This window comes from Pinus tabuliformis, chromosome 3_2 (assembly GCF_031772625.1).
Source record: "Pinus tabuliformis cultivar Carrire ecotype Pingquan chromosome 3_2, CPIR1, whole genome shotgun sequence".
Classification (NCBI taxonomy): domain Eukaryota; kingdom Viridiplantae; phylum Streptophyta; class Pinopsida; order Pinales; family Pinaceae; genus Pinus; species Pinus tabuliformis.
In genome coordinates, this window is record NC_142302.1 from 620,498,968 (window position 1) to 620,519,288 (window position 20,321).

The 20,321-nt window shown below is 34.8% G+C and overlaps 1 pseudogene; it reads right to left on the reverse strand.

Annotated features, from left to right (window-relative positions):
* Positions 1-17,117: 17,117 nt before the first annotated feature.
* On the reverse strand, positions 17,118-19,934 carry LOC149182135 (thermospermine synthase ACL5-like; annotated as a pseudogene).
* Positions 19,935-20,321: the final 387 nt, after the last annotated feature.

A 20,321-nucleotide genomic window follows, 5' to 3' on the forward strand; every position in this document is an offset into this window, starting at 1 on the left:
GAGTTAGAAAGAGTTAAAATCCCAATTCCACTTTCAGAACTTTCCAAAAACCCTGGGTATAAAAATCAAGTCTCCAAATGGATACAAAACACCTCGGTTGATGCTGAAAGTGATATCATTAGTCTGCAAGATGAAAAACCAACAGTTGTCTTTGGTCCTAGCTCAGATATGATAGATGAAATAGTGCCTCCTTTCTATGTAACTCTTAAGACAAATGATTCCATGTTATATAATTGTATGCTTGATTATGGAGCATCACATAACCTCATGCCAAAAACTATCATGGACCATTTGAAACTTGACATAACTAGATCCTATCATGACTTGTACACCTTTGATTCCAAAAGGGTGCCTTGCTTAGGATTGATTAAGGATTTAGTAGTCACCCTTGCCCAAATTCCAGTGAAAAGTGTAGTGCTTGATATAGTTGTCACAGATATCCCTCCCAAATTTGGAATGCTCCTTTCTAGGTCTTGTTGTGCCAAATTAGGGGGAACTCTTCAGATGGATATGTCTTATGCCACTATTCCAGTTTATGGGGGAGAACAACTAAGGCTATATAGAGAGGTAATATTTTTGCACACTGTTTGCAAAAAAAACCAGCCAAGGAACCATCCCATTTATGAAATTGATCTGGATTTTGGTTGCTTTCAACTCTCTTCAAGCCAAATACATGAAACTCAAGTTAAAAGAGAAGATGTAATTGAAAGTCCTGTACCAAATCAAACTGATGTATGGAAACTATTCTTTTATGGTTCTTGTACAAAAGATCGAGTAGGAGTTGGGGTAGTTTTAATTTCACCAGTAAAAGAAAATATCACCCAATCATGCAAACTCGATTTCGAAGTTACCAACAATGTGGCTGAATATGAATCTTTCCTTTTAGGACTGCAATTAGCCAAAAGCTTAAAGGTTCAAAACTTAAGTGTTTTTACTAATTCAGAACTTATTGTCAAACAAGTGAGAAATATTTGCCAGACTAAGCATCCTCGACTTAGGTCTTATCGAAATGAAGTTTGGGATTCAGTTGAAAACTTCTTTGTTGCTTTTAATTTGACTTATATTCCAAGAAATCAGAATATTCATGTAGATGCCTTAGCTGTTTCTACTAGTTCATTTAAAATTCTTGATTAGACCAATGTACTCTATAAAATACAAGTCAAGTATAGACCATCCATCCCAGACAATCTAAAACACTGGTAGATATTTGAAGATGATGAACATTTGTAATCTTTTCTGTAGGTTATAGATGATTTTTCAGTTCTTCAAATTGATGAAGATAGAACAAAAATAGATGAAAATACAATGGAAATGATACTTCAAATTTTAATTCAAAAATTTTTGATCATGACATTATTCAATTGTCTAACAATTTCATTCCCAAAGGCCTCATTCCTTTAGAAAATTTGTTTGATCAAAATGATGTCCTCATAAACCCTCAATCCATTTCTTCGCAAGATGACATAGAAGCAATTAATATTGGAACAAATGATGATATTAAAAACATCAAAATCTGTGCATCTCTAAATCCTGAGATCAAAGTTCAATATCTTAAGTTACTTCAAAATTAGTAGGATGTTTTTGCATGGACCTATGCTGATTTAAAAAACTATGATACTTCATTAATACAACATAAGATTCCTTTAAAGCCATAAGCAGTTCCTTATCAACATAAACTTAGAAGGATCAATCCATCTCTTCTACCAACTTTAGAAAAGGAAATTAAGAAAATGCTAGATGCCTAGATCATTCTCCCTCTTAAATATTATAATTGGGTTGTAAATCTAGTTCCTGTTAGAAAGAAGAATGGAGAAATTAGACTCTGTGTGGACTTTAGAATTTGAAAAAGGCACAATTAAAGGATAACTATCCTTTTCCCAAAATGGATCAGTTACTTCAAATGGTTTTGGGAGCACAAAAACTTTCTATGCTTAATGGTTTTTCAGGCTATAATCAGATAAATGTTGATTAAGCAGATAGAGAGAAGACAGTCTTTATTGCACCTTGGGGTACATTCATGTATGCTAGAATGCCATTTGGCTTAACCAATGTTGGAGCAACATTTCAAAGAGCTATGGATGTAGCTTTTGTGGGTCAGGTAAATAAATTTGTGGTCATTTATCTTGATGACATAACTGTTTTTTCTAAATCTGATCAGAAACATCTAAAGCACTTGATGAAGGTTTTTGACAGGTGTAGAAAATTCAGAATAGCATTGAATCCTAAAATGTCTTTGTTTGCTATCAAAGAAGTAAAATTGTTCGGCCATATAATTTCAAAATAAGGAGTGATGATTGATCCCAAGCATGTTTCTGCCATTAAAACATTGACCTTACCTAGAATTAAGAAGGAGATTCAAGATTTTCTAGGAAAGATTAATTATTTAAAGAGATTTATCCCAAATTATGCCGAGATTGTAAAAGATATAACTGACATGCTCCAAAAATATCATGAAGTTAAATGGACTATCTCTTCCAAGCATGCATTTGAGCAGATCAAGAAAGCTATCTCTAAAGCTCCCACCTTGGCCAGCCCTGATTAAACTAAACCATTCAGTATTCTTTCCTTTGCCTCAGAAACAACCCTTGTTGTTGTTCTACTAAAAAAGAATGAATATTCCCATGACCAAACCATATCATTTTTCAGTAAGGTTATGAGAGATGTCGAGCTTAAGTGTGACATAATTGAGAAGCAAGCCTATGCCCTTATTCAAGCCCTGAAATCATTCAGGGTGTATCTCCTACAATTCTCTTATTACTGCTTATGTTCCTAACAGTGCTATGAAAACTGTTTTAACCCAACCAAACACTGATGGGAAGAGAGGTAGATGGATCACTCAAATACTGGAGTTTGATCGAACTATCAAAACTACAAAGCTAGTAAAAGGCCAAGGATTAGTTAAGCTTCTAGCTGAATCCAACAATAAAGTGTTTGGAATCAATTCTGTTTTAGAGATACAGGGGAAGAATCCACAAGAACCTTTTGTCCTTGAAGAAGGGTAGAATCCACAAGAATCTTTACCTTCAGATCAGATCCCTTTATACATTGATGACAAATTTCTGTTGTCAAATTGGTACAAAGACATTGTAAATTTCTTGATCCATTTTGAATGTCCAGCATCATTCTCCAAAAGACAATGTAAAAATATTAAAGTGAAAGAAGTCAAGTACTATATCATAAATGCAAATTTGTACTGGAAATACCCACTAAATATTCTGTTATTATGTTTAATAGAATCAGAAACTGAAGGAATCATTGACTAGTTTCATACAGGATTTTGTGGAGGACATTATGTTTGGAGAGCGACAGCATATAAGATATTAAGGGGAGAATTTTATTGGCCAACATTGTTCTTACAAGTAGGAGCAATGGTGTGAGGTTGTGTTCCTTTTCAAATGTTTACTAGTAAGCAAAAATTAGCAGCTCTTCCACTGGTTCCATCAATAGTCTCAAAACCTTTTAGCCAATGGGGATCATATTTTATTCGAGAGATTCATCCCACTTCAAGTAATAAACATAGATGGATCCTCACTGCAACAGACTAATTGATTAAATGGGTGGAATCAATTCTAGTGAGAAATGCTATTGATTCAGTAGTAATCAAATTTATTGAAGAGAACATATTATCTAGATTTGGTTTCCAAACTCAAATTGTCACTGATAATTCAACAGCTTTTTCTAGTGTTAAAATGATTGAATTTTTCCAGAATTATCAGATTCTGTTACATCATTCAACTCCATATTACCCACAAGGTAATGGCCTTGCAGAATCTTCAAATAAAAGTCTGGTAAATGTAATAAAAATACTCTAGCAGACCATAAAAAGATCTGGGATTCTCATTTAATTTATGCATTATGGGCAAACATATTTACTCCAAAGAGATCTACTAGAAAATCTCCTTTCCAGTTAGTTTATGGCAAATATGCAATCTTCCCTACCAATTTGGCCTTCCTTGTTTTAAAATTCCTATAGGATTCAACAGATGAACCTGATGATTTTTCGAGAATAAATCAAATTATTGAACTAAATGAAAACAGAGATGAAGTTCAATACAAATTGAAAAAGTAACTAAATAAGATGAAGAGCTTGTTTGACAGAAGAGCTAGGGAAAGGGACTTCAAGGAAGGTGATATAGTTCTAAGATGGGATTCCAAAAGAGAAGAAAAGGGAAAACATGGTAAGTTTGACAACCTATGGTTTGGACCTTTAGCAATTACTGAAGTGAAGGGAAACAACATTTTTGTGCTACAAAATCTTGAGGGGCTATATTCCACGTATCATGTAAATGGAAGGTTTCTCAAACATTACATTCAGTACTGAGAATTTGAAGTAGATATCACTACTACCATTGTAAAAACTTTGGTTTCTTTTACTTTTCAAATTGTAAGTGTGATTTTTACAGCAAAAGACTCCATAGCCCGAGGATAAGGCACATGGATCTGTAGGTTCTCTGCATTCTACAACAGAAAGAAGGCCCCAGTTGGAGCCATTGTTGTAGCATTTTTTGGTTTTGGTAAGTTAGAATCAATTAGTTAAAAACGAAAACATTTTTCAAAAATGTTAAGCTAGGATATCGACAAAAAGAATATTGAATAAAAATGGTTAGGAAATATTTTGATAAATATGTCCTTATCAAAGAAAATGTTAGAATAGATGCCCTAAAAAATGAAGGCAAAAATAAAAAGTTAGGTTAGAGAGAAAAGAAAAAAGCAATAAACTCTGAAAGTGTGCAAGTCTAAGTGCCACTACCTTTTACTTTATTATGCAAAATAATGGTTGTGTGTAGCTTCTCATAAATACCACAACCCATGAATAGTCAAATTGTTTAATCTTGACTAGGTCATCCTTTAAATTTCATATTTATAGTTAGAGAAAAAATATCTAGCCAAACTGTTTAATCTTGGCAGATCAGTAGTTAGGTAGAGGATAATAAGGAGCTCACTAGTTTAATATGATCCCTTGGATGTTATGAGGTTAGAATTAGATAGTTTGTTTTTCAAAATAAAAAGGAAATAAATGGTCTGCTAGCTTAAATGCAACCAATTAAGTGAAGAAAAAATATTAGGGTAAATAAAGGTTAGGTAGAAGAAAGGTTGTAGAAGTACAAATTTGATTAAGGCATAAGCACATTTATCATGCTTGATCACGTGTTTCAGTGTGCAGGAGCAATTATGGAAGTGAAAAGATGTTCACAAGTTGATTTGGTTAGCTTCCCTTCATTTCATTTCACCCCCCACTACATACTTACTAATTTCCTCATTATCTCATCATTTCCTAAGAAAATGCCATTTTCACTTTGTTTTCACCTTTGCCCCTTGGTTTCTATCCTTTTCCTAGCAATTTACCCTCCAAACTCATTCCCCTACCTAAAAACCCCTTTTCCCTAGTGTGAAACCCATTTCCCTTTGAAGAAATCACTTTCCCCTTGTAATTTTCCTAAAAACCCATGAAAATCCCCTTATCCTAACTTTTATTTCCCCCTCTGCTTTATAAAAGTTAACTCCACCTACCCATAAAATCCCTACAAAACCCTTTATATTTCATAAAACCCCATTTAGCCTAAGTTTTGTTTTACCCCTGCTTTATTAAAATAACTGCGAAAATCACATTTTTCCGATATAAAACCCGTTTAACCAAACCCCTAGGTGTGGTTAAATAAACCCCACCATAGTTAACCATGGTCCCACTCCATAAAGCCCATGCATTATGTTTTTAACCCGCTTATGTTTAAACCCCGCTTTATTCATAAATAATTACAAATCATTTGTAATTATTCCCTGGGCCCCACTAATCTCCGTTGATTCACCTCCGTGCAACTCCACCATGCGATAGCCCTTTAATCAACTACTCCCAGATCTAACGACCCACAGCAATATCGTGCGCTCCCGATCTCTGAGCTTTACCCGCCTCAGAGCACGCAAGATTTGTGGTTTTGCTCAGGCCCCTTGAGGTTACGTGGCAGTCCCACGTTAACTACGGTACCCTCAGAGAAAAACCAACCGATCACCAAAAGCAGTGCGATGAGCCTCCGAAACCGCCTCCCCGTGAAGGCCGAAACCAACACTGTACACTTATCAATTTCTGCACCAAATTTTTAAAAAGTTAACCATTTCTTGTTTAAATGCCAAAACCCTCATTTTCGCTCTTTTCGACTATTTACACAATAAAACCTGTCTAAACCCTTCCTGCGCCATCCTGAGCCTCTGCAGCTCATTTTGACCTCCGATTACCATCCAAACACTGTCAGGACTCCTTCCATAGACTTTCCTGCTCCCTAAAGCCATTATCTCCTTCCTGCAAACCTGTTTTTATTAACTATTGTTGTATTTTGCAGGCGATCATATAAAACCTATTTGTTCCAGATTCACAAGGAAATCCATTCAAAAGCCTTTATTGAGAAGAAAAAGACATTTATTATAGAGCACAAGGAAACAATTTACAAAGGCAATAAATGATAAAACAAAGAAGAAATCATTCACACAAAGACATTAAATGTTAAAATAGAGGAGGAAGATAAAGGCATGAAGTTAAAAGACAAACAAATGAAATATAAAGAAAGATGATCAATATCCAACAACCATATGCTAAGACATGTAAAAAACTAAATGATTTACTGTTGAAATACACAGTAAAAACTTGAAAAGTAAAGTAAAAGTAAAAAAACACAATAAAGGATATTGACAGGTCAATAACGTCAAAGAGTATAAGGTTAAAGTGTATCAGATGAAAGGTCATAAGTAAAGATGATATCTAGTGTGAAGATCAAATAGTCAAGCAACTTAAAGGGCAAAAGATCAAAGTCTAAAGGATAGAAAAACCTAAATAACAGGGACAGTGAGTGGCAATTCAATAGTTGTCTCTATTTCCTTGCAAGAATATATTTCTTTTTCCTAGAATAAATGTAAAAATTAGGATATTTTCTTAGTCTTGCTATTGTATAAATAACTCTCTTCACGAGTTATTATGGGTTCACATTTGAACCAAGTTCACCATTGAACCAGGTTGACCATTGAAGAAGGGTTGCACTCTTGAAGAAAGGTTTCACCTTGATGAAGCATTTGTAAACATTTGATGCACTTAGCTTTTTTGGACCCTTAATACAAAGCAAAGGATTCTGAATTCAGTTTTACACAGTTTCTGTTTCTTGTAAGTTTTTCCAGTATTACACATTATGTTTTTCTTCATATTCTTATATCTTACAGAGATACCTGGGTAGGAATAATTGTGTTTCAATCTATTCCTATAAGCTTTTGAAGTGATAATCTATAAAGAGAATGGATTAATGGACTGTCTGTTTAATTAATTCCCTAAGAATCAATAAATCATCAGCGTCTTGTTGTAAGAATAAGCATATTCTCTTGAACCTTCTGAACATCGATCAGAGGTTTTCATACTTATGATTATTTAATTTTCTATCTGAAAATTGTGATAATCATATTTTTTTTGTTTCTGCTCACCACTATTCAAGTTATTTCACTGTGTGAAATTTTATAGTAGCCCTCTCTTTTGGTATTAATATTATTCAAAAGGTTAGGCATTACAGTGTTATATCTATTTCATTCATCGGTCCTCCAAATTAAAACAAAGACCCCCAAAAATAATTATCTTAGATGCTCTGGCTTGATAGCTGACCATTATCAACTCAGAGGTACAGCATCAATCTGGCGCCATTGCTAGGGATTCAAATTCTATTAAGTTTTCCTGGGGCAACGTTATTCATTCTATTCCTTTAAGGTGATTAAAGGTCTAGAAAGGTTAAAATCCTTCACCTGGTGACTCCACTAGCCCAAACTGGCACCTTTTAAGAACATCAGATCTCATTCAGAATCTGACTTAGTTAATCCTCTCTCAAATCCTGAAAAACTTCTGAGAAAAGCTAGTTCTAAAAGGAGACATCAACCATCTTCCTGATCTTGATTTGACACAAATACCTCCTAGGGTTTCTGAACTATTAGATAGGGGAGTTGATTTTGATGCATATTTCCTCATTCATTCTTTTGAAACACATCAAGAACCCCCTCTACCACCAAGATCACCTAAAACTGAGTCTGACTTGGGTGTTCATTTACCTGAATACAAACCCACAGATTTCATATCCCCTACCACTTATTCATTTCTTTCCGCTTCTAAACAACTTGAAGCTTCTACTTTTGAACAACCTGAAGAGACCATCTCTGTATTTTCAAATCCACTCTTTGAAATGAAAGAGGGTATTCATTCACAGGTACCAAATTTAGTTCTTAAGACTCCTTTAAAGTTATTCAAGAGACCCCCTCCTTCTTCACCTCCACATAATCACACACCCCCTCAATCACCTTCTTCTACCTCTTCTTCATCTTCTTCATCTTCTTCTTCTTCATCCACACAATCACCTCATACACCACCTTCTACTATGGCATTCCAACCTATTGTACAAGCTAGATATGCAGCTTTAGTCTTACCTGCTAACCTCGATGCATTCCCAGCTAGGTACTTGAAATACCTTCCCAAGTATAATGGAGAAATTGGTCCAACAGCTGAGGACCATCTTCAAGATTTTCTAGACTTTGCAAACAACATGAATACCGAACAAGAAAATGTTTACATTAGATTTTTTGTATAGTCACTTGAAGGAAATGTACGAATCTGGTTTAGGCAATTACCTACAAACTCCATTAGAAATTGGGAAGAGCTTACAAACATATTCAAAAACCAATGGGGTGTAAAGAAAGATCCTTTTTACTTTCTGACTGAGTTTGAAGAACTTAAAAGAAACTTTGGTGAACCTATATCTGATTTTATCAAAAGGTTTAATAAAATTTATCATAAGATGCCCCCTGATTATAAACCCCCTGTAGCAATAGCTAAGTCTAGGTTTTCTAAAGCATTTGACGATGATTTTGTTGTAATTCTAAGAGAAATAACTTCAAGAACTCTTGAAGATATGAAAACAAATGCTATAAAGGTGGAAGCAAATAGGGTTGCTTCGACTTCCTTGAAAGCTAAAGAGAAAAAGTCCCAAATAAAGCTCAAATCTATTCAAGAAGCCTCTAGTTCCTCTAATTCTTCTAAGACTAAAACAGAAGATTCTAAAATAGATGAAATAACTTCTCTTTTTAGAAATCTATCTAATAGAATTTCCAAGATTGAGACTCAACCTAGGACAATTCAACAAACAGTTACTAGACCCCAAAATCAAAATCAAGGTCAGTGTAAGAAGAATCCACAATTACAAATTCTTTAGAGACCTAGTAATGATCAACAAGTTCCCACTCCTTTACTGATAGCTGACCAACAACCTGATGAAAATACTATGACTATATATTCCAGGAAATCAGAATATTCATGCAGATGCCTTAGCTGTTTCTGCTAGTTCATTTAAAATTCCTGATCAGACCAATGTACTCTATCAAATACAAGACAAGTATAGACTATCCATCCCAAAAAAACTAAAACACTGCCAGATATTTGAAGATGATCAACATTTGAAATATTTTCTGCAGGTTATAGATGATTTTTCAGTTCTTCAAATTGATGAAGATAGAACAGAAATAGATGAAAATACAGATGGAAATGATACTTCAAATTTCAATTCAAAAATTGTTGATCATGACATTATTCAATTGTCTAACAATTTCATTCCCAAAGGCCTCATTCCTTTAGAAAAATTGTTTGATCAAAATGATGTCCTCAGAAAACCTCAGTCCATTTCTTCACAAGATGATATAGAAGAAATTAATATTGGAACAAATGATGATATTAAAAACATCAAAATATGTGCATCTCTAAATCCTGAGATCAAAACTCAATATCTTAAGTTACTTCAAAATTATAAGGATGTTTTTGCATGGACCTATGCTGATTTAAAAACCTATGATACTTCATTAATACAACATAAGGTTCCTTTAAAGCTAGAAGTCGTTCCTAATCAACAGAAACTTAGTAGGATCAATCTAGCTCTTCTACCAACTGTAGAAAAGGAAATTAAGAAAATGCTAGATGCCCAGATCATTCTCCCTCTTAGATATTCTAATTGGGTTGCAAATCTAGTTCCTATTAGAAAGAAGAATGGAGAAATTAGACTCTGTGTGCACTTTAGAATTTGAACAAAACATCAATAAAGGATAACTATACTTTACCCAAAATGGATCAGTTACTTCAAATGGTTTCAAGAGTACAAAGAATTTCTATGCTTGATGGTTTTTCAGGCTATAATCAGGTAAATGTTGATTCAATAGATAGAGAGAGGACAACCTTTACTAAACCCTAGGGTACATTCATGTATGCTAGAATGCCATTTGGCTTAAGCATTGTTGGAGCAACATTTCAAAGAGCTATGGATGTAGCTTTTGTGGCTCAGGTAAATAAATTTGTGGTCATTTATCCTGATGACATAACTGTTTTTTCTAAATCTGATCAAAAACATCTAAAGCACTTGATCAATGTTTTTGACAGGTGTAGAAAATTCGGAATATCATTGAATCCTAAAAGGTCTCATTCTTCTATCAAAGAAGGAAAACTGTTGGGCCATAAAATTTTAAAATAAGAAGTGGTGATTGATCCCAAGCGTGTGTCCATCATTGAAAAATTGTCCTTACCTAGAAACAAGAAGGATATTTAAGCTTTTCTATGCAAGATTAATTTTTTAAGGAGATTTATCCGAAATTATGTTGAGATTGTAAAAGATATAACTAACATGCTTCGAAAATATCATAAAGTTAAATGGACTGTCTCTTCCAGGCATGCATTGATTAGATCAAGAAAGTTATCTCTAAAGCTCCCACCTTGGCCAGCCCTGATTAAGCTAAACCATTCAGTATCTTTTCCTTTGCCTTAGAAACAACCCTTGTTGTTGTTATACTACAAAATAATGAAGAATCCCATGACCAACCCATAGCCTTTTTCAGTAAGGTTATGAGAGATGTTGAGCTTAAGTGTGACATAATTGAGAAGCAAGCCTATGCCCTTATTTAAGCCTTGAAATCATTCAGGATTTATCTCCTACATTCTCTTATTACTGCTTATGTTCATAATAGTGTTGTGAAAATTATTTCAACCCAACCAGACACTAATGGGAAGAGAGGTAGATGGATCACCCAAATACTGGAGTTTGATCTAACTATCAAAACTACAAATCTCGTAAAAGGCCAAGGATTAGTTAAGCTTCTAGTTGAGTCCAACGGTAAAGTGTTCGGAATCAATTCTGTTTTAGAGATACAAGGGAAGAATCCACAAGAACCTTTACCTTCAGATCAGACCCCTTTATACATTGATGACAAATTTTTGTGGACAGATTGGTACAAAGACATTATAAATTTCTTGATCCATTTTGAATGTCCAACATCATTCTCCAAAAGCTAGTGTAAAACTCTCAAACTGAAAGAAGTCAAGTATTGTATCATAAATGAAAATTTGTACTGGAAAGACCCACTAAATATTTTGTTATTATGTTTAACATAATCAGAAACTTAAGGAATCATTGACCAGTTTCATACAGGATTTTGTGGAGGACATTATGTTTGGAGAGCAACAGCATATAAGATATTAAGGGGAGGATTTTATTGGCCAAAATTGTTCTTACAAGTAGGAGAAAAGATGAGAGGTTGTGTTCCTTGTCAAATTTTTACTGGTAAACAAAAATTAGTAGCTCTTCCATTGGTTCTATCAATAGTCTCAAAACCATTTAGCCAATGGGGATTATATTTTATTGGAGAGATTGATCCCACTTCAAGTAATTAACATAGATGGATCCTCACTTCAACAGAGTACTTCACTAAATGGGTGGAAGCAATTCTAGTGAGAAATGCTATTGATTCAGTAGTAATCAAATTTATTGAAGAGAACATTTTACCTAGATTTGGTTGCCCAACTCAAATTGTCACTAATAATGCAGCAACTTTTCTAGTGTTAAAATGATTGAGTTTTGCTGAAAATATCAGATTCTATTACATCATTCAACTCCATATTACCCACAAGGTAATCGCCTTGCAGAATCTTCAAATAAAAATTTGGTAAAGGTAATCAAAAAGACTATAGCAGATCATAAAAAGAGTTGGGATTCTCATTTAATTTATGCAGTATGGGCAAGTAGAATTACTCTAAAGAGATCTACTGGAAAATCTCCTTTCCAGTTAGTTTATGGGAAAGATGCAATCTTCCCTACCAATTTGGCCTTCCCTGTTTTAAAATTCCTGCAGGATTCAACAGATCAACCTGATGATTTTTCAAGGAGAATAAATCAGATTATTGAACTAAATGAAAACAGAGATGACGTTCAATACAAATTGAAAAATTATTAGAATAAGATGAAGAGCCTGTTTGACAGAAGAGTCGGGGAAAGGGACTTCAAGGAAGGTGAACTAGTTCTAAGATGGGATTCCAAGAAAGAAGAAAAGGGAAAACATGGCAAGTTTGACAACCTATGGTTTGGAGCTTTAGAAATTGCTGAAGTGAAGGGAAACAACACTTTTGTGCTACAAAATCTTGAGGGGCTATATTCCACTTACCCTATAAATGGAAGGTTTCTCAAACATTACATTCAGTACTGAGAAGTTGATGTAGATTTCATTACTACCATTGTAAAAACTTCGGTTTCTTTTACTTTTCAAGTTGTCAGTGTGACTTTTATATAAAAAGACTCCATAGCCCGAGGAGAAGGCACACGGATCTGCAATTTCTCTGCATTCTACAGCAGAAAGCAGTCCCCAGTTGGAGCCAATGCTGTAGCATTTTTTGGTTTTGGTAAGTTAGAATCAATTAGTCAAAAAATGAAAATATTTTTCAAAAAATGTTAAGCTAGGATATGGACAAAAAGAATATTGAATAAAAACTGTTAGGAAATATTTTGATAAATATGTCCATATCAAAGAAAATGTTAGAATAGATGCCCTAAAAAATGAAGGCAAAAATAAAATGTTAGGTTAGATAGAAAAGCAAAAAGCAATAAACTCTAAAAGTGTGCAAGTCCAAGTGCCACTACCTTTTACTTTATTATGCAAAATAATGGTTGTGTGCATCTTGTCATAAATTCCACAACCCATGAATAGTCAAATAGTTTAATCTTGACTAGTTCATGCTTTAAATTTCATGTTTATAGTGAGAGAAAAAATATCTAGCCAAACTGTTTAATCTTGGCAAATCAGTAGTTAGGTAGAGGATAATAAGGAGCTCACCAGTTAAATCTGAGCCCTTAGATGTTATAAGGTTAGAATTAGATAGTTTGCTTTTCAAAATAAAAAGGAAATAAATGGTCTGCTAGCTTAAATGCACCCAATTAAGTGAAGAAAAAAGTTTAGGGTAAGTAAAGGGTAGGTAGAAGAAAGGTTGCAGAAGTACCAAGTTGATTACGGCATAAGCACATTTATCATGCTTGATCACATGTTTCAGTGTGCAGGAGGAGTTATGGAAGTCAAAATATGTTCCCAAGTTGATTTGGTTAACTTCCCCTCATTTCATTTCAGCCCCCTTCTACATACTTACTAATCTCCTCATTATCTCATCATTTCCTAAGAAAATACCTTTTACCTTCATTTTCACCTTTGCTCGTTGGTTTCACACATTTTCCTAGAAATTTACCCACCAAATTCATTCCCCTACCTAAAAATCCCCTTTCTCTAGTGTGAAACCCATTTCCCTTTGAAGAAATCACTTTCCCCTTGTAAATTTCCTAAAAACCCATGAAAAACCCCTTATCCTAACTTTTATTCCCCCCTCCGCTTTATAAAAGTTAGCTCCGCCTACCCATAAAATCCCTACAAAACCCTTTTAAATCCATAAAACTCCATTTAGCCTAAGTTTTGTTTTACCCCCACTTTATTAAAATAACTGTAAAAATCATATTTTTCTGATATAAAACCCACTTAACCCAACCCCTAGGTGTGGTTAAATAAACCCCGCCGCATTTAACCCTGGTCCCACTTCATAAAACCCATGCATTATGTTTTTAACCCGCTTATGTTTAAACCTTACTTTATTAATAAATAATTACAAATCACTTGTAATTATTCCTGGGACCTGCCAATCTCCACTGATTCACCTCTGTGCAACTCCACCATGCGACAACCCTCCGTTCAATGCTCCTAGATCTAATGACCCACAGAAATATCGCACGCTCTCGATCTATGAGCTTTACCCGCCCGAGAGCACGCAAGATTCGTGGTTTTTCTTGGGCCCCTTGTGGTTACGTGGCAGTCCACGTTAACTCATGTGCCCTCGGAGAAAAACCACCTGACGACCAAAAATGATGCGATGAGCCTCCGAAACCGCCTCCCTGCATAGGCCGAAACCATCACTGTTCACTTATCAATTTTTGCACCAAATTTTAAAAAAGTTAATTGTTTCCCATTTAAACGGCAAAACCATCATTTTCTCTCTTTTCACCCGTTTACACAGTAAAACCCGTCTAAACCCTGCCTGCGCCACCTTGAGCCTCTACAACTCATTTTGACCTCTGATTACTGTTCAAACACTACCAGGAATCCTTCCACATATTTTGTGCTCCCTGAAGCCATTATCTCCTTTTCACAAACCTATTTTTATTAACTATTGTTGTATTTTGCAGGTGATCATATAAAACCTATTTGTTCCAGATTCACAAGGAAATCCATTCAAAATCATTTATTAAGAAGAAGAAGACATTTATTACAAAGTAGAAGGAAACAATTTACAAAGGCAGTAAATGATAAAACAAAGAAGAAATCCTTCACACAAAGACATTAAATGTTAAAATAGAGGAGGAAGATAAAGGCATGCAGTTAAAAGACAAACAAATGAAATATATAGAAAGATGATCAATATCCAACTACCATATGCTAAGACATGTAAAAAATTAAATGATTTACTATTGGAATACACAATAAAAACTTGAAATGTACAGTAAAAGTAAAAAAGCACGGTAAAGGATATTAACAGGTCAACAACGTCAAAGAGTATAAGGTTAAAGTGTATCAATGAAAGGTCATAAGTAAAGATGACATCCAGCGTGAAGATCAAACATCCAAGAAACTAAAAGGGAAAAAATCAAAGTCTAAAGGACATCAAAACCTAAATAACAGGGACAACAAGCAGCAGTTCAATAGCTATCTCTATTTCCTTGCAGGAAGATATTTCATCTTCCTAGAATAAATGTAGAAATAGTTTAGGATATTTTCATAGTCTTACTGTTGTATAAATAACTCTCTTCACAAGTTATTATGGGTTCATATTTGAACCAAGTTCACCATTGAACCAGGTTGATCAGTGAAGAAGGGTTGCACTCTTGAAGAAAGGTTTCACCTTGATGAAGCATTTGTAAACATTTGATGTACTTAGCTTTTCCGAACCCTTAATACAAAGCAAAGGATTATGAATTTAGTTTTACACAGTTTGTGTTTCTTGTACGTTTTTCCAGTATTACACATTATGTTTTTCTTAATATTCTTATGTCTTACAGAGATACCTAGGTAGGAATAATTATGTTTCAATCTATTCCTATAAGCTTCTGAAGTGATAATCTATAAAGAGAATGGATTAATGGACTGTCTATTTAATTAATTCCCTTTGAATCAATAAATCATCGACATCTTGTTGTAAGCATAAACATATTCTCTTGAACCTTTTGAATATTAGTCAGAGGTTTTCATACTTATGATTATTTAATTTTCTATCTGAAAATTGTGATAATCATAATATTTTTTGTTTTTTCTCACCACTATTCAAGCTATTTCACTATCTGAAATTTTATAGCAGCCCTCTCTTTTGGTATTAATATTATTCAAAAGGTTAGGCATTATAGTGTTATATCTGTTTCATTCATTGGTCCTCCAAATTAAAACAAAAACCCCTAAAACAATTATCTTAGATGCTCTAGCTTGATAACTGACCATTATCAACTCAGAGGTACAACAGGTTGTGAGTTCAAGTCCAAAAACCTTCCCTATTTTGGCATCTCCTCAACAATAAACTTCAAATAGTAGATTTGTTGGTTATGTTCAACTGTCAACTCGTGGCTCATTGGTGGAGTGCCCACCTTGTAATGCAAAGGTCATGTGTTTGAACCCCATTAGTGACGGTCAGTTGAACCAATTATCAAATGGGAGAATTCCATGTTGTTCTCAAGGTGCCATGTGGCACCTTTTGATTGGTCCATGTGACATCCTTCCATTGGTCCACGTCATGGCACATGTCGATCTACCACATTCATGCCACACCTGTAAGTATGCCAACTAAGTGACACGTGTCATTTCCATGCTATGCCATGTGTTGGTGCCTTTTGATTTGTCTATGTGGCATCCTTCCATTGGTCCAATCATGGCACATGTCGATCTACCACATTCATGCCACACATGTAAGTATGCCAACTAAGTGACACATGTCATTTCCATGCTATGCCATGTGTCAGCTCCAAGATGTAGGCATGTTAGCTCTGGGATGTGTCACATCCCCTATGCCAACTAAGTGACACATGTCATTTCCATGCTATGCCATGTGTCATCTCCAGGACGTAGGCTTGTTAACTCTAGGATGTGCCACATCACCCATTGACTTTGTCTTTTTTCCCATTGGTCAAAAGCTTCAAATTGCCATATCTTCTTCATACATAATGTAATTGACACGATTCAAGTTTCATTGGAATCATCTTGTCAGACTCTTCAACGTTGCACTATTTCCATCAACTTTTGGGAACTTTGAATTTTAGGCCTTTTGGGAATTCTCCTAGATCGACTAGTGTTTGTGCTCACACCACTACACAAAATTTAAAATATAAAAAAATCCCCCCATCGAATTAAAACGAAAGGATGTTTATATAAACTATTGTTGGGTGTGGAGCCTAATTATCTTCCTATTTCAAAGGTCTTGTTTTAGCCATGTTTGGATCCTAATCCCTACTGGGGAGGTGGGGGATATTGCAGTTGTGTATTATTTTGTGAGAGAGAAAAGAGGAGACTATGTGAGAGCAAAAAGGAAGTTACAACATGTGTATTGTAGATTATATCCCTTTATTTTGTTGGATAATATAAAAGGAAATATAGGTTGTTTCTCCGAAGCCCAGATTGGGTGAACCACACATATTTATCTCTCTTTTTTTATGTTTTTCCATGTTTCCAAGGTTTTTGTTTCATTACTTTGTTATTTAATTTTTAACCCACTATTCTGTTTTTCAGGGAAAATGGAATGGTTGTGATTTGTTGCATGCTTTCCAATGGCCATACACAAATCGGGCCATTTCTTTTGTATATACCTGAGTTTCCTTAAACAACATGAAAAGCATCATCGATAGGCCTGTCAACAATCCTAGAATTTGTAATGAAATTTGTAAAAATTGTTCGTGATAGATACTTATGGACTGTGGACACTCTTATTCAATGTCAATGTCTTCATGAAAGTTTCTCCATCAAGATACTACAATTCTCCTTTGGTTCTCTACTCTATTTTGTTATTGATTTCTTTAACGTCCATTGTAGGTGGATGATTAGATGTTTGCATGTTTTACGTTACATGATCTTCAATTTGTTGTTATGGGTAACCATGAGGTTTCAGTTAAAATAAGAAACAAAATTAGGATAAATAAGTATGCAGTACCATGACCCATACCCACGTGTCAGCGAAGGACGAAATGTGAACAGTATAAGGCAGCACGTCTATTCAACCATATGTTTCATTTGATTAATCAATTTTTGTGAAGTATGGTAATAAAAAAACAATGCAGTGGGGGCATTGCCCAGAAGCTTACACTTGAGTGACACTTGAAAACCTGTCTCAACATGTTATAAATGCATGAAAATATATCTTTGTGCATTAGCCTGTCATAATCCACACAAAGGGATATAAGATATTGAATAAAGAAATTAGCAAATTGGAGAAGCCACAGACAATGCTAACAAAATAAGCGAAGTACAGTAAAGGGATATAAATTTTTGAATAAAGAAATTAGCTAATTGGAGAAGCCATAGACAATGCTAACAGAATAAGCAAAGTATAGGAAATAAATGTGTGCTAGTATTCTTTTCTTGCCAAATTTGGATGGATTTTGTTTAAATTTATAAATATTTAAAATTAAAAGTTTTCCTTGCGAAATTTGGAAGGAACTTCAGCGTATTTTATTCTAAATTTACAAGAAAAAGTGGAAATCGAGAAATTTTTCTGTAATAGCTACGTTCAAATCTAACAAAATTTTCCTTATATGATTCTATGGGCTTGACCAAACTGATTTCTAGAAGCAACTTTAGTATTCTAGTTGTACCAATTTTCTGTTTTTGTTAATGCAAACATCGATAAATGAGTAAAGAGATAAACAAAACTCCTCTAACTTGATATTTTTAAGAACTTTAAAGTAAATGAATAAAATTGTCTATGAAGCTCAAGCCTCAACCTAAACTTGTCTGCAATTAGTCGGTGAGACGTAATCAGAAATTTGCCAAACCACTTCAGGCTTTACTATTAATATGGTGCCTAGAAATCTAATTCTTTTAGAAGCATGTCATTATTATTATTAATTTATTCTTTATCTTTCTACCTTATTGGCTATGTGAAACAACAAAAGAGGACTGTAAATAAATAGCTTCTATTATAATTTGAGTAATTCTAACGTGAGGTTATACCTGAGAGACGAAAACTCCTTTGTGTCTCAGATTTGGCTTTAAGATGAGGTCATAGAAAGATTATGTATACAATCGATAACACAACTCCCTCTACTGGGTCTGTAAGGTCTCCTACTATCACATCAAAGTGTTCATCTCTATTCTCAAGCTAGACATTGAGTTGAACAATTTTGATTAAAACTTTAAAGTATAGTAGAAACCTAGGAAGCATCATTTGAGAAATGAAGCACTGCAATATTGTCACCCGATGTCATTTATAACGAGCTCAAGGAAGGAATTGCAAAACACTTCTCAATTGATGACAAGGTATTTATGGGAGAAATTAACAACTTCCTGCAAGAAGATTTTTATTTAGGTCTAGAAAAATTCAAAAGAATTACAGTAAAATCAGAAAAGCATAGATATGATATAATATGAGAAGAAAGTTAAGAAAACTATTAATATTATTATCATAAGCAAGTCTGCAAGTCCAAAGTGCAACTGTTGTAGACAAATTTCCTACCAGCCGCCTTCAATCGATCAGCGCATTGGCCGCCTTAGATTCGACCTCAAATCCACAATCATGTAGACGTGACATTGCTTCTCAGAGTTAGTAGAGAGTTAGTAGACTTTATAGTTGAGATTGGAACATATGACATTAAAGATGAGATAAGATATCAATTTTTTTTTGCCCAACAAAGTGTTTACAAATGATTATTTTTAATTATAATAAAAAATATGTTATTTATTTTTAATATTTAATATTAATTTTTGCATAAGTCAAAATTAAATTAATAATAGTCAAACTGTAAATAGTGTTAGAATTAATGGAGATTAGGTAATTATTGTTACATAGCTATGATTGTGCTTTTCTTGGATATTCAGTTCCTATCATTAAGAGATTTGATTTACTGTCCCTAACAAAGTGTATCTATTTATTATTGGAGTTTAATGTGAAGCCCAAGTAGTGTATTTGCTTGTAGGAGCTCTTGGTGATTCGCACCTATGAGCTCCTCCTATGTTGTTTGCCAATTCATGTCTTCCGTGTGCAACTCTTGACATGGTATCAGAGCTGCAGGAAGGAGAAGCCTGTACGCTAAGTTGAGGAATGCGACGTCTTCACGAGGAGATGAAGAGTAATCACGCGGATACTCTTGGGGACTACGCTCATTTTCAATTTGCTACATCGTTGCAGGATATTGGTATACCTCAGCGACTAGTCCCTCCTATGTTGTTTGCCAGTTCATGTCTTCCGTGTGCAACTCTTGACATGGTATCAGAGCTGCAGGAAGGAGAAGCCTGTACGCTAAGTTGAGGAACGCGACGTCTTCACGAGGAGATGAAGAGTAATCACGCGGATACTCTTGGGGACTACGCTCATTTTCAATTTGCTGCATCGTTGCAGGATTTTGGTGTACCTCAGCGACTAGTCGCGAATTTGAGGTGAAAAACAACGACGATTGTTTTCGTTGTGTGGTGGCTTGGAAGCTGCATGCTGCGTGGGCTGGCTGATGTTGTGCGTGATTGAAGGTAGCTTGACTGCTGAAGCTGCCAGCTGAACCTGCATCGAGGAGAAGGAGGCTGATCAAGGCTGCGTGTGCCTGGAAGCTGCGTGGAAAACGTTGATTGCGTTTTGTTGAGGAAGGAGTCTGTCATAGCTGCGTGGTGGACGGCTTCTGGTTGATCGCCAAAGAGGAGAGCGATAAACAACAAATAAATTTCGTGTTGTGTGAGTCTGTTGTGATGAAAGGAGCTCACACCAGGAGGCCTGCGTCGAGAAAAAG